Source organism: Pyxicephalus adspersus, chromosome 3 (genome assembly GCF_032062135.1).
Source record: "Pyxicephalus adspersus chromosome 3, UCB_Pads_2.0, whole genome shotgun sequence".
Classification (NCBI taxonomy): Eukaryota; Metazoa; Chordata; class Amphibia; order Anura; family Pyxicephalidae; genus Pyxicephalus; species Pyxicephalus adspersus.
The window spans coordinates 96,490,133-96,503,842 of NC_092860.1; the positions used below are offsets into that span (position 1 = coordinate 96,490,133).

General features: G+C 36.0%; 1 long non-coding RNA gene across 1 annotated transcript in view; it reads right to left on the minus strand.

Moving 5' to 3' along the window:
- LOC140326827 (uncharacterized) overlaps window positions 1-4,397 on the minus strand; it is a 9,994-nt gene extending 5,597 nt beyond the window's left edge. The window contains exon 1 of the long non-coding RNA XR_011919932.1: window positions 4,135-4,397. This is a non-coding gene — a long non-coding RNA (uncharacterized lncRNA). The remainder of the gene's footprint in view (window positions 1-4,134) is intronic.
- Window positions 4,398-13,710: the final 9,313 nt, after the last annotated feature.

Below are 13,710 nucleotides of genomic sequence, written 5' to 3' on the forward strand. Positions count from 1 at the left end.
AAATAGACTCAATTACATTATCAAATAAATAACCTTGAAAGTGTTTTCATCATGCAACATTTTTTATGGTAAATATCCATTATAAGTGATAAGTGAGTATCTTCTTGTTTACAATGTATTAATTTTTTTTTAACCATTATTATAATAAAAATTACAATATCAAAATTGTTTTATATCTAACTGTCTTCTCCATTTTCCCCATTTTCCTCTTATACCCGTAAAAAAATTAAACTAAATTCAAAATAAGAAAGGGGGGAGGCTTAAATTTTAATCTGTTCTCGTATTTTATTTTCACAGAATCACTCACTACGCTTTCCCTATGTTTATAAATATATTACCCTTTAGATCAAATCAACATGACCAAGAAATGTAGACAATCATATAAGAATTACCTTAAATGTGTACATTTTGCCAAATAGAATAACCATACCGATGTACAAAATGACCCAAATCCTCTGCGTCTAATGTGTATTCGATATAAGCATACCATTTTTCAAAAAACTTTGTTACTACCTTATACCCTGAATCCTCAGCCTCTAATAAATCCCTATAATATAACATTTGCATTGAAGATTTAATCATTTTCAATCTAGGCAGATTTTTATGAGTCCATTGTCGCCTAATTGCTCTACGTGTTGACAATAAACACAGTGATATCCAAATTTTGGTTCCTTTCTTTATATTATCTTCTTGTGAATCCCAATTTTCAAACATACATAGTAAAGGTTCCAAGACCAATTTTATTTTCAATTCTTGCTATGTAAAAAAAAAAACATCTATCAATTTATTTTGGGTCTAAATACAATCCCATAAACTGTGTTTAAGTGTGGCTTTTTAATTTTCACATTTTAAACATATACAATTTCTAAATATATCAATAGGTTGAATCTCTCTCCAAATTTCATTGGAGGTAATTCTACGGACCTTAAGATAACCTTGCACAATTTTATCAGAAATATCTGGAATACCATAATCCTTCTGCCATCCCTGTGTTGAGCCTCCAAACAATGGTTTAGAATAGTATACTTGTAATCTAGGGTATATAGAGGATATAGATGGCAATGCCAGGGTTATAAAATTGTCAAAACTATCACACTCTGACACTCTAGCTGTATCAGATATCTGTGCATTGCAAAATTTTAAGAACTGCAGATAGTAAATTGGATGTGCAGCTCTTGGTGGTAAATCATAATAATGTATCAAGGTTCTCCAGGTAATTTGTCTGGGCAGAGTCGAGAAAAAAAAATCGCCCACTGTCATCAGTCCCTTATCAGCACAGGTGTGATAGCACTGTGGAATTTGATAGGAACTGTGGATTACCTTTGATTGTTAAATATTTAGACAGAGAGCATGGCAATGCCAACTTACGTCTGAGTTCCCGTCCCGAATAAAAGTATCCTGTCCCGAATAAAAATATAATGCTTAAGGTTCTGAGGTAATTGTGATATTTTTCTATGTAATAGTGTCATTAAATGCCAAGGATGTACTAAAGCCTGCTCCAATTGGGTATTGGAATAATAGGAGGACCCCTTTATCCAATCTATAACATGTCTAAGATTGCTGGCTAAGTTTTACAGTCTAACATTTGGAAAGTTTACACCACCCTTCGATACCAGAGTATATACCAGTGGTATAGTTTGTAGCGGGGGACAAAAGGCGAGGGAAAGAAACCATTTTAATAAGATGGCAACATCCCATTAATGATACAGGCAACTTTTCCCACAAATGTAATTCTCTCTGCATTTTATGAAACAAAGGCAAATAGTTGATCTTGTTGATCTTGATGAGTGTACTGATTGTCTATCCCTTACATTAGACAGCGGGAGGATTTCGCTTTTTGAAAAATTATTTTCAAACCTGTCACTTCCCCAAATAATTTGAATATATGTTGTATTTTAATAATATCTTTTGCTGGTTAAGCAGTAAATACTACTACATCATCTGCAAAAAAGTGCTACTCTCATTTCCCTATTATGCATTTTTATTCCATGTAAAGAATCTACTGTCTCCAGATACCTTAACAAGGGTTCAATAGCAATATTGAACAGGAGCAATGATAAAGGGCTAATGGTAAAAAATTTGACAAAAAAAAAACAGGAGAATTAACTCTTGCTTGAAGGCCTTAGTACATAGGTGCTAATACTTTATATAAAGGCCCTTTTAAACCTATTTTTTCCAATACCCTGAACAACCAGGGAATGTGCACATTGTCAAACGCCTTCTAGGAATCGATACTTACGATTGCCAGGTCTACAGTGGGATGACATTTAGCGTATTCCAGTACCTTGATTACTCTGCAAATATTTGGTCACTGCAGATCTACCTTTACCAAATTCTACTTGCATAGGGGGATATTATATATGGCAGATATTTCGCTAGCCTATCTGCTAGTATTTTAGAAAGCATTTTAGCATCTAAGTTTTTTTACGATATTGGGCGGTAAGATGACAGCTGCCTAAGATCTTTAAGGGCAGTACAGTGGCTCAAGGCATTAGTGCTCTGTCCTTTCCAGTGCTGGGTCCCAGGTTTGATTCTTGGCCAGACACTATCTGCATGGAGTTTGCAGGCTCTCCCCATGTTTGCGTGGGTTTCCTCCGGGTACTCTGGATTTATCCCAATGATGACATACAGTTAGGTTAATTGGCTTCCCCCCAAAATTGACCTTAGACTGTATTGAAGACGTATGACTGAGGTAGGGACATTGGATTGTGAGCCCCTTTGAGGAACAGCTAGTGGGATGACTATGGACTCTGTGCAGTGCTGCGTATGTAATATGATGATGCTATATAAATACTGTGTAATAATAATAAAATACCTAGTTTTTGGAGAACTTTAATATATGCTTCTCTCCCAGAGGGGAGATAGGTTCCAGTCTGCAACAAATACATAAACATTACCCAAATCCTCCATAATATCTTCTTTGAGTAGTTTATAATATTCAGCCATCAGCCCATCAGGGCCAGGTGCTTTACTGTTTACTAAATTAGCTATGGCACCTTTTAATTCCTGTTCAGTCATATCGGCGTTAACATTAACATTCCATGATAATACCCGAACCATAACAAAATAAACACTGTAACAACATGGACATTAAATCAATATGACCTTGGATTCTGAAGATCCACACCTGACAGCTAAATTGTCCATGATTAATTTCCGTTTTACACCTGTAGATTATTAGATCAATAAATGCCTCTACTCGATGGGGCTCCTCTATTTTTTCATCCTATTCTTTTCTTGTTGTGTTTTTGACTGTATACATGATATCTTAACACTACGTTCAAACCTACAGGTTGATTCTCTAGAAATTACTGAATTAGATGATCCTTGTGATTTATGTGATTCAGCAAGCTCCAGTACTTGGTCGGAGGTTGATGATTCCTTTGTTTTCTCTGGAGTAGCGAGCCATTCCCCCCAAAAGGATTCAGCTTCTATATAATCTATAAATATATGATTTGCACCTTGAAAATAGGCAATATGTAATGTAGCAGGCTAGGCCAAATGAAACCGTACCTGTGGCTCATGCAATGTTGAACAGATTTTTTGGAACATTTTCTCTTTGCAGGAGACCTCCACAGACTAGTCAGCAAAAACTAATATGTTCACGCCTTCCAATGGTAACTCTCTGTGAGATTGAAAGAGTTGCAATATAGCTGACCTATCTGCATATTCACGATACCGTACAAAAATAGGCCTAGGGATATTACTTTCCTTTCTCAGTTTACCTAGGTGATACACCTGCTCTACTTGACATGGCTTATTTATCCCCAATTATTGTGGCATAGTATTAGAGCATAGTTCCAAGAGCTGATCTGGAGAAAACTTTTCCGGTATTCCTACAATATGCAGATTGTTTCTGCGATTGATATTTTCAAGTTCATCAATCTTATTAAACAAACTTTCTATTCGTTTGCTCATTTTTGTAATAGTGCTCTGTGCCTTTGTAAGGTCATCTTCTGCTGTGATAATTCTATCTTCAGCACTATGTATACACTGGGAATGCTCTTTTAAATCTTGCCCGATCGTTAATATTCCTTTGCTTATTGCTGTATCTATAGCCTCTTGTAACGTGGATTTTAACATTGCGGCTACTGCATCTGAAATCACTGTGTAATCTATAGTAGGAGAGCTTACTTGGTCAGGAGTTGCTGATATGACCTGCTGTAGCTGTGTAGGAGAGGATTCAACCGTCTTGGCGGGCATATTGCTGCTTTTCTTGTGTTACTGCTTCCGCGACTAAGGACGCTCTGCAGGTGCTCTCCCCAAAAATTTCTCTATGCGTGCGGCTGCTGCATTAGCGGGCTCTCTGCCTGCATGTTAGCGGCGTGGAACAGGCTGATAACAGCTGAAAAATAGTCGAGTAAACGGGAGCCTCCATGTCACGCTGCTACCCCATGAAGCGCCGGAACCGGAAGTCAAGTGTTTCATTTTTACATTTGAAAATTTGCACATTCAGAAATGAAATATATCTTCAATTACTACTTATAAAGCAGCACATATGACATTCTGGTGGAGAATCGTCCAGGTTCATGTATTTCAATGGCTGTAATTGATTTTCCACCAGGGAATGTTTCAGTGATTGTTATATTCACTGCTTCATAAGTAGATCCCAGAGTGAAATTCGGTTTATATTTTTTTAGCTTGGCAATTTTTCTCTTTCCAGGAACAAATTGTTTTAGAATGGGGCAACATGTCCCCAAGCTCCGTCCTTCACCCGGAGGAGGTGGGTACAAAGATGGTATAATGAAGCATTTATAACAAAAGATCAGTGAGAAAATTGTGGTATTGCCACTTTTCTTTGCTTTATTTCAATGGGATGAAATATTAAGCAAGTTTCCAGACAAAATACTGAATTAAGCCACTACATCTTTTGTCTGAAGACCAACAAAGCTTTTTGATGCATCTATCTACCATTTCCAAGAGATGTACTGTATCCTATGTATGATAAACAAAAATTCACAAAAAGGACTCAAACAAAATCTTTCAGATCTGAATCCAGAATTCACCAAACTGTGGGTATTAGCAGGAGGCAGGGCACCAGCAGCACCACTACTAAGCACACTAAAGACAGATTCCTCACAGCCAAGCTTTGGCCATAATGAACCAGCTGAATCAAGCAGGGAGATGGAGACAGTAAACTCACTGACGGTACACGTTTTCAATCTTCCCTGTTTTCAGGCAGTATTTCTCTCTCTCATAGCTAATGGGCCTGATTTATTAAAAGTCTCCAAGGCTGGAGAGGATACACTTTCATCAGTGAAGCTGGGTGATCCAGCAAACCTGGAATGGATCTGGTCCAGGATTGAAAACATTTGCTAACAAATAGCAAATGGCTTTTACGAAATGAATTTCAGGTTTGCTCATTCACCCAGCTTCACTAATGAAAGTGTATACTCTCCAGCTTTGGAGAACTTTAATAAATTAGGCCCAAGGAGGCAGATTTGTGTGAAGACGCACAACAGTTATTCAATACAGAGCAGGTACAAGAGAAAAGTGCTGAGTGGGAAAGCATTGATAGTGACACAATTGTTTTTCACTGGCTTGATTTCCCAGCTACATTTGCTGGTGGCAGTAGTGGTGGTGCTGCTCAATGTAGTGTTTCTGTTGGCTCTATTGGTAGCGGCAGCTTTTTCAGCTGATCAAAAAAAAAAAAATACAATAAAATAGTATATTAAATTACCATGTTACTGGAGACAAGTTACATGAGGGAAGAAAGAAGCAAAATATGTATTCAATCAATGTAGTGCTATATGTTACCATGTTGGACATGGCACACAAATAACCCAGTTTTGGACAAAAGGTTTTCTGTAACTATTTAAAACCAGACTGTAAGCAGGTGTATAATATTCTGTTTTCCCACAAAAATAGGTATACCATGCAATTGATTATAAGGACAAAATGAGTAATATCCTTCCAAACATCCATGAGTTTTTTACAGATCTCACATATGTTCTGAAAACTTGACCTTTTGATTAGCTAGAATAAATCTTTACCCTTTGGTCAATACTGATAAACTTTTATCATATCAAGTCAAAAGCACTGCTTTGTGTCTACGTATTACAAAAATGGAAAAGAACTTGGACTTGCCTTGTTCCTGAATGTTACAGAAAGTAGATGATTCTTTAGTACCTCAGCATGTCATGATGGATATTCATGTTTTTTTTTTTTTTGTTTGTTTTTAGAATATTCAATTTGCTCTGCAGAGCAATTTTAATAATAGAGCTTGTTTCAAACACTTTCTGCAGTTTAAGGATGTCCCATACAGTCATAATACCTAACCCTAAAAAGCCATTGAGTGATACATAAACAAAGTTGACATGAACTACTCAGTAGTTGTGTTTACAACTTGGGTATTGACATCTATTGCAGAGTGTTTTTAAATATTCTTGTTACCCTTTTACCTAAAACCTTTCCCAAGAGCACATAATGTCTCCTTTTTCAGGATCAGGCATTTTTTCCATTATCACTGACTGGGGAATTAAAGTCTGCACCATTTACTTCTGGAAGGTTTACATCTTCCACCATATTAGTTATCCCCTGAAAAGCCATTAAAATTTGACATATCTTCATCAGAGTCCTCTTCCCAAGGGTTCCACTTGTTAACATCCACAGAAAACCAACTTACTCAACCTAGGCCATGATTGCCCAGATTTTCCCTTTTGTAAACAACACAGGAAAGATCTGTCTGTTCCTTTATGATTGAAAGCGTTGGAGTCAATAGTTTGATAAAGTTTAACCTTATTTATATGTTCAACATTATCAGCTCTGCCCATACAGCTGAAAGTTTATTCATTCTTCTTAAAGTCTACTTTTACTTCTTTGCTGGCCTTGAAAAGCAAATCCCAAAAGCATAACCCCTGCTATTGTACCTTTTTGTGAATGCTTGGTGAATCTTGGTACAGTTGGAAAAACAACTATATTACGCTTAATAGTGTGTCAGTATTGTATGCAACACTTGTAATAATAGCTGGCCCTAACATGTTTGTAAAAATCCTGCCACATATTTGTGTGGTTTGTCCTAATAAAGGAGACAATATATAACTCTGATATCTGTAAAGGCTCCAGAAATATTGGGGACTTGAGCATTATAAAATGACCTTCTCATCATGAGAACCGCCAACCCATCTTTATGCTGTGTACAGTGTCTTCAAGTAGTACTGCAATTTTGTGACATACATGTTGTTTTTAAAAAAAATGGGGACTGATAAATGAGAAAATGCATTTGATGATATTCCATTTTGTGCCCTTATCTGATTCATGAAGACTCACTTGAGCATTGCTTAAGTATTATTTTAATTCTATTTATATGCTCCGCCTGCACTAAATGCTGTTCTATCTCCTTGCCTAAAATAATGCCTTTAATATATTTTTCTAAGTACATTAGGTTTGTTATTTCATTCAGTATCCTTTTTGCATTTTTTCATAAATTGTTTGTACATCTGAATCTAATTTCCTAAATTCATTTCTATGTTCAATAATTAGAGGACTTATCATTATCATGAGGATAAACTTACTGTAAATTAGCTTTGGAGATATTTGAATCCTCAGTCCTGATGATTAAATGCTTCCAGTTAAAATATGTTTACTGACCTCTTATTTCCCTCTAATATATATATATTTATTTATTTTTTTGCTGAAAAGAAAATTGAACCCCATTTTGATGCAATTTTGGATATAAAATGTCCCAACCATCCCTAATATTCTGCAATAGAAAAAATATACTCTATATAAATGTGTGTGTGTGTATGCTACTATATTATGTACAGTTTTATTCTTACATGCCCTTTTTATAGATATAGACATATTTAAAATGAAAACGCCACAATATACAATACATGCACAATATGTATTACATAAGGGTAGGTTTAGTTATTCTAAGACGATGTTGAGATTCAATTTTTAATTCGTTTGGGTACCGCTGTGTATTAATGCATTTTTCTTGGCATCTCTTGCATCCAGTTTTGGTTGTCTCAATCACAGTGTGTTGCATGAAGGTAGCTTGGTGTATGGAGAAGTACCCCAATACCTTTATGGATGGTGCTGCTTTATTGCCATATCCTTATGTATATACCATGGTGCTATTACTCTTAGGTGCTTAATATTTTGAGCCTGATTCATTAAAGCTCTCCAAGATTAGTTAAGATAGACTATCATGGGAGAACATGGGTGATCCAGCAAACCTGGAATGGATTAAAAACATTGGTTAGCTAATAGAAAATAAGAAATCTATTCCAGGTTTGTTGGATCACCCAGGTTCTCCCATGATAGTCCAACTTCACCGGTCTTGGGGAGCTTTAATAAAGCAGGGTAGTTATTTAATGATACTTACATATTTAGGAATGCAATATAAAAAAACATGCAAGACATACAAACTGGATAATTCATCCAAAAAGCGCTTGACTATCAAAATCTTCTGATGCATTTTGCTGGGATGAATGACAAGCATATAACACCTTAAAGATGCTCATAAAGGATATGATATGGAGAATGCCAGAAGATGTGGCATAAAAGGACTGGATATCATCTGCAGGGCTGGCAGAGGCTGGATTTCTACTTAGTAATTTTTACTGTCTGTGCGTCTGACAGCAACAATGGTATTTTTTGATCAAGATTTTCAATTCTCTACACATTGCAAGACAAAAGTTGGAATGTGGATATAATGATGTCACAGACTAATAAACATAAAGTGAATGTACTGCGTTTTATATCTTAAACGCTTTTCCTTCCTAGGAAAACTGCCTAACTAGACTTATAAAATAAGTCCATAGAGCAGATTCCAAATCTCATAGGAATATTTGTTTGCGGTATGCTGATCTAGTTCCAATTTTTTGTACCCAAAGCAGAATAAGGATGTCACAGTTATTCTCCACGGTTTCCACATTGTTTGAATGGATTAACATATTTTCTGTCCATTTTAGCATGATAGAGGACAAAAAAAAAATTAAAATTTCTACACATCAGCATGGTTACAGTTGAGTCCCTTTTGAGGATGAAAGGACATAAAGGAGAGACTAAAGCCTAGGATGCTGTTAGATGCTAGTTACATTGGATCTTATATGACATGGCACTGTTCTACCTATCCTTGTCCCCCACTTCTAATCCCCCAATCACTAGGAAGCCCAGATCCTAAGACTACTGGATTAATAATGTACCCCTCCAAAAATGATAGATACCTATCTGAATCACCATTCCCGTGAAATAGCATGTGCCTCCACTCTTTTGGAAGTGATGGCTCCCTGCCATAACAAAAAAAGTCTATAAATACCTTTCCTGCTTCGGTCTTATTTTTAATTCTTTACTGTTGCATAAACTTACATATGCTGGTAAAGCTTTGGCATTAAAATATATTTCTAAATATAATAGATATAAAACAATAAATAATATTATATTTGATGTTACAATCACTTTAACTATCTTGCTGCTATACTAGCAAACTGGCAAAGTCCAAAGAGAGAATATACATTGGATATATACATGCAATGAATGTGATGATTAGGCATGACAAAGTTTAAAATGTTGGTGCACAAGCAAAATGAAGTAAAATTGTGCTATAGCTCTCAACGGCTATATAAAAAATAAACTACATGCATGAAGATACCAGTACATCTATACCTTGGAAATAAAATATCCTATATGGGTCATAGAAGTGAAAGGTTGATAAGATTTTTTTTGATATTCCCTTATTTTTACATGTTTGATCATAGTTGTTTTGATATTCACTTTAAATATATATATATAAAAATATATAAATATATATGCAAAGCTTGAATATTTTATTACAATACACTTTGTAAAATACTAATATGTATAACTTTTTAGTTTGGCACAGAATTTTAAAGGCACATGATGAAGGAAAGAGAAGCACAGTGCAAAAATGCAAAATGTCAGACACATCTGTTAGACATTGTACTGTGTTATCCATTGCATTTAATACAGACAGTAATTCTGTTTAATTTTGAAAAGATGGTGAGCCAGGGTCTTTACCTATGAATGCAGAAAATATATAAAGAATAACGCACTGGGTTATATTCATAATTGTTACATTAAAAGCATGTTTCTTTTATTTTTCTCCTCTCAAATGACTCCTGCTATTTGTATAATCCAGAGGCCATTGTTCAAACGAATACTGTTCATCATCATTTTACTCCTGAGCTTTAAGTATTCTGCCCTACCGAAACTGTCCATTGGAAACTAATTCTTTGAGCTTTAAAATAAAGTTTATATGCACTTATTTCTTCAGCTAAGAAGCTTTTATATATTAAAGCACAACCTTGTAAAATTGAAAGAATTTTAAGTCTATTTAAAGATATGTCAAGAAAATGCATTATTCATGATACAATAGCTCTCTGTCTTGTGTCTAGTGGCAGTAACATCTACAAACAACCATTATTTATCAGCATAGTGGTTTCATGTGACAGTTTTTGGAAATGTTTACATACAGAGCTAAATTGAGCGAGAATAATCGGGGGGGGAGCAGAAAGGAAGGATTCTGTCCTATGCACAATATGATAGCTATAGTTTTGGTGCCACAAGTATATGCTTCACATTTGCTAGTATTGACATTGTATGTCTTACAATCTCTTACTTTTCCTCTATCTTTCTATCTATTCCTCTATTCATCTCCCTCCTTTCCTCTCACTCTCCAGGTGTTTTACAAAGCTCTAAACAGCAGAAAAAACACCTCCTTAGTTTACAGAGTACATCACCACTGGGAAAAGGTTGCAATAAGCACAGAAAATAATTTGGTAACTGGCAAGCACTATAAAATGCCTGATCTTAGGCTATTAGGTACAGATGTATGTAGTCCAAACTTGCTAATCCACTTAGAACCACAACTTTGGACCCAGTGGATTAATCTTTGGGGCGAAAAGGGTTAAAAGACTTGTCTTGCACAAAATATATTGTAGTGACTACCTGGCTACAGTTTACCACAATTAAAGTAGAGCAGATATAAGTCATATATATGTCTTTTATACTGTCAGAATAGGACTTCAGACAATATAAAGCCAACTATGCAACTTGTGCCAAGTGTGTGTTGTATTTTCATACTGTCAGACTGTACCATGTGCCAGGGTGGGAATATTGTTCTGCCATTATGACAGCATGTAATGTATAGTGTTAGTGTATAGCCCACAGTCTAGAGGCATTGGTTTGATTTTTTGATCTGTATACTACACTGGCAAAATCCCATCTTGGGTATACATAAATATTAAAACACGTGGCTTTCTTACTCTCACTTTGACAATCTGTCCTTTCATTTTCCACAATGTAACAAATTTTGAAAATTGCAATAACTTTTATTGACATTTATGATTTATAGCAAATAAATACCTTTGGCGAAAAATTCTCTTGGGGTAAACAATTAACATTATTTGCTCAAAACTGCCTGTACGTCACTAAATAATTTGTTTTTGTTATTAACATATGTGATGTCAACATCTCAATTAAAGCATACCTATACTCAGAATTTTCACTTTACATAAAAGGCTAGAGAACCCTTTTATGTAGGGTAAAAATATTTTACCAATCTAAAAAAAGGGTGCAGCACCACCCCCTATTTCTCGGCCGCCTAGCTGGTCGAGAATGAATGGGAGAGCAAAGCCTCCTAGGATACCTAGGTCAGGCATCCCGGGAGGCTCTTGGAGCAAAATTTGCCCATCTCACGCATGCACAGTGAGATTGGCAAATTTTTTTTCATCCTACGTCACCTGATCTTGCACGTGGGTAGGGTGGCGTAGGATGAAGAACCCAGAAGAGAAGACAAAGATGGCGGAGCCCAGAGCGCTGGCTCCGGGACAATTGCCCGGACTAGGGATGATCAAGAATGCCTCTGACAGTCTCTCGAAAATTTCCTCGAACTTCCAATGGTTCCGCGAAACTTCGGCGGACCGATTTCGCCCATTCCAATAAAGTTAACGCAGGTTCCCGGGGTCCAGGTTCCCATGGTCCCTGGGCTGTACTTATTAATGACCACAGGCGTACTGAACTCATGATCTTCTAATGGAGAATCTCCATTGAGTGGTCATCGAGTTAAGTACGCCTGCATTTCCACCCCCTGCTTTTTCCCTCATTTGTTCGACGAGAACACAACCTCATGGCGAATCACTGGGCCATTCTCGCTTACATGTTCGGTAAGCGAGAAAGGCCCGATTCACCGCAAGATTGAAATTAAAAATCTTGCTAGCTCATCCCTAGCCAGAACAATGCGGGACCAGATGGAGTGATTGGTCTTCCCCACAGGATTGAAGGTAAGTGTGTTTTTGTTTTGTTTTTTTGTGTTTAGAGTATAGTTCCTCTTTAAGCGTGATAACTTCTGACAATTTAATTTATTTAAATAATACATTATCATTCCAAATACTAAGAAAATATATGTCCTGCCTTTCCTTAATCCTTAAAGTGCATCAGTGTTGAAGCTATGCACATTTAAGTATTTACATTTTCTTAACCAAAATAGTAAAATAGTTTGACCGGCTTGCATTTTCTTACCATTATAAACCATGTCCTAAATATTCAGTATTTTCATGTATAACCATGACCTGATTTTAGTGTGAATGAGAATAAGCTTGATGAAATAAAGGCTTTAAACCATAATAAAGTTTTGTTCTTTTAGTCAACAATTGACAGAATGTTAAACAACATTCTCAGCATTCAGCAAAGCTTTACCATTAGTATAATTACCAGATCTCATCTTACATGGGTATGTTATGTCCCCATAATAAGGGATAGCTCATCCTGGTTTCTTGTAACTGGTAACTTTATATTGTAAATTTGAACACTGGCACAGGCAAGGTTCTAGTAGGTTGCAAAGTAGTGATTAGTTTTTAGGTGCATAGCACTGTTCAGTTTAAGTATGATTCTGTGCTGGTATAAAGTAACTCGCTTGTTGGAGCTTAGGAATTATGATTCCAGGCCTGGCCAATCAAATGATTCAGTATAAAAAAATGCAGAGGAAGACCACTGATGAAACTACTGGAGAAAGGGTGACATTACAACATAGGGGGGTCACATTTTGGCAAAATGTTTCTTCTTTAATTTTTTGGCAGTTTATTTCTACTTTAAGAGGGACGCAAAAGGATTTGAGTTAGAGGCAACAGGAGCCATGACTAACAAAATGGGTCTATATTCCTTTATTTGTTTACTATTGAGTACAAAACAAGCCTGTGATTCATTTTCTTTAATCTGTAAATTGTTAAACGTATAGTTGAGCAAGAGCATCCTAATAAGTGACATGACATAAGAAGAAATTAAAGTCACTGTAGAAGACTCTTGAATTGAATTGTTCAAATTTTCTAGCTATTAAAAAATGACAACTTGATGAAATGTGAAAACAGCAATATTCATATAAGTGATACATCAGTAATTCAATAATTTGATTTTAAGTGCACTTTGCATAATGCACAATCAAGCAATTTGCTACAGCATTCAAATGCTTCTTTAGCTAAAGCAAGAAATGGCCATCAAAGGATTGGTGGTCTTACAGGCACAATCCTCTTGTTTTATACATCTGCATTGGCAAGAATGTATTCTGGAATGTTTTTGATGAAACATATGTTAGTGACCTCCTGTAAACAAGACACTTTGGTAAATCAAACAGCTTTTCCCCAAGGACCAAGATTCATGTGGGTCAGGCAACACAATTGTGTACTCTGGCTGATTCTTTTATCTGTGAAAAAATGTCTGGAGATGGAATGTCCAAGGCATAGTCTTCTT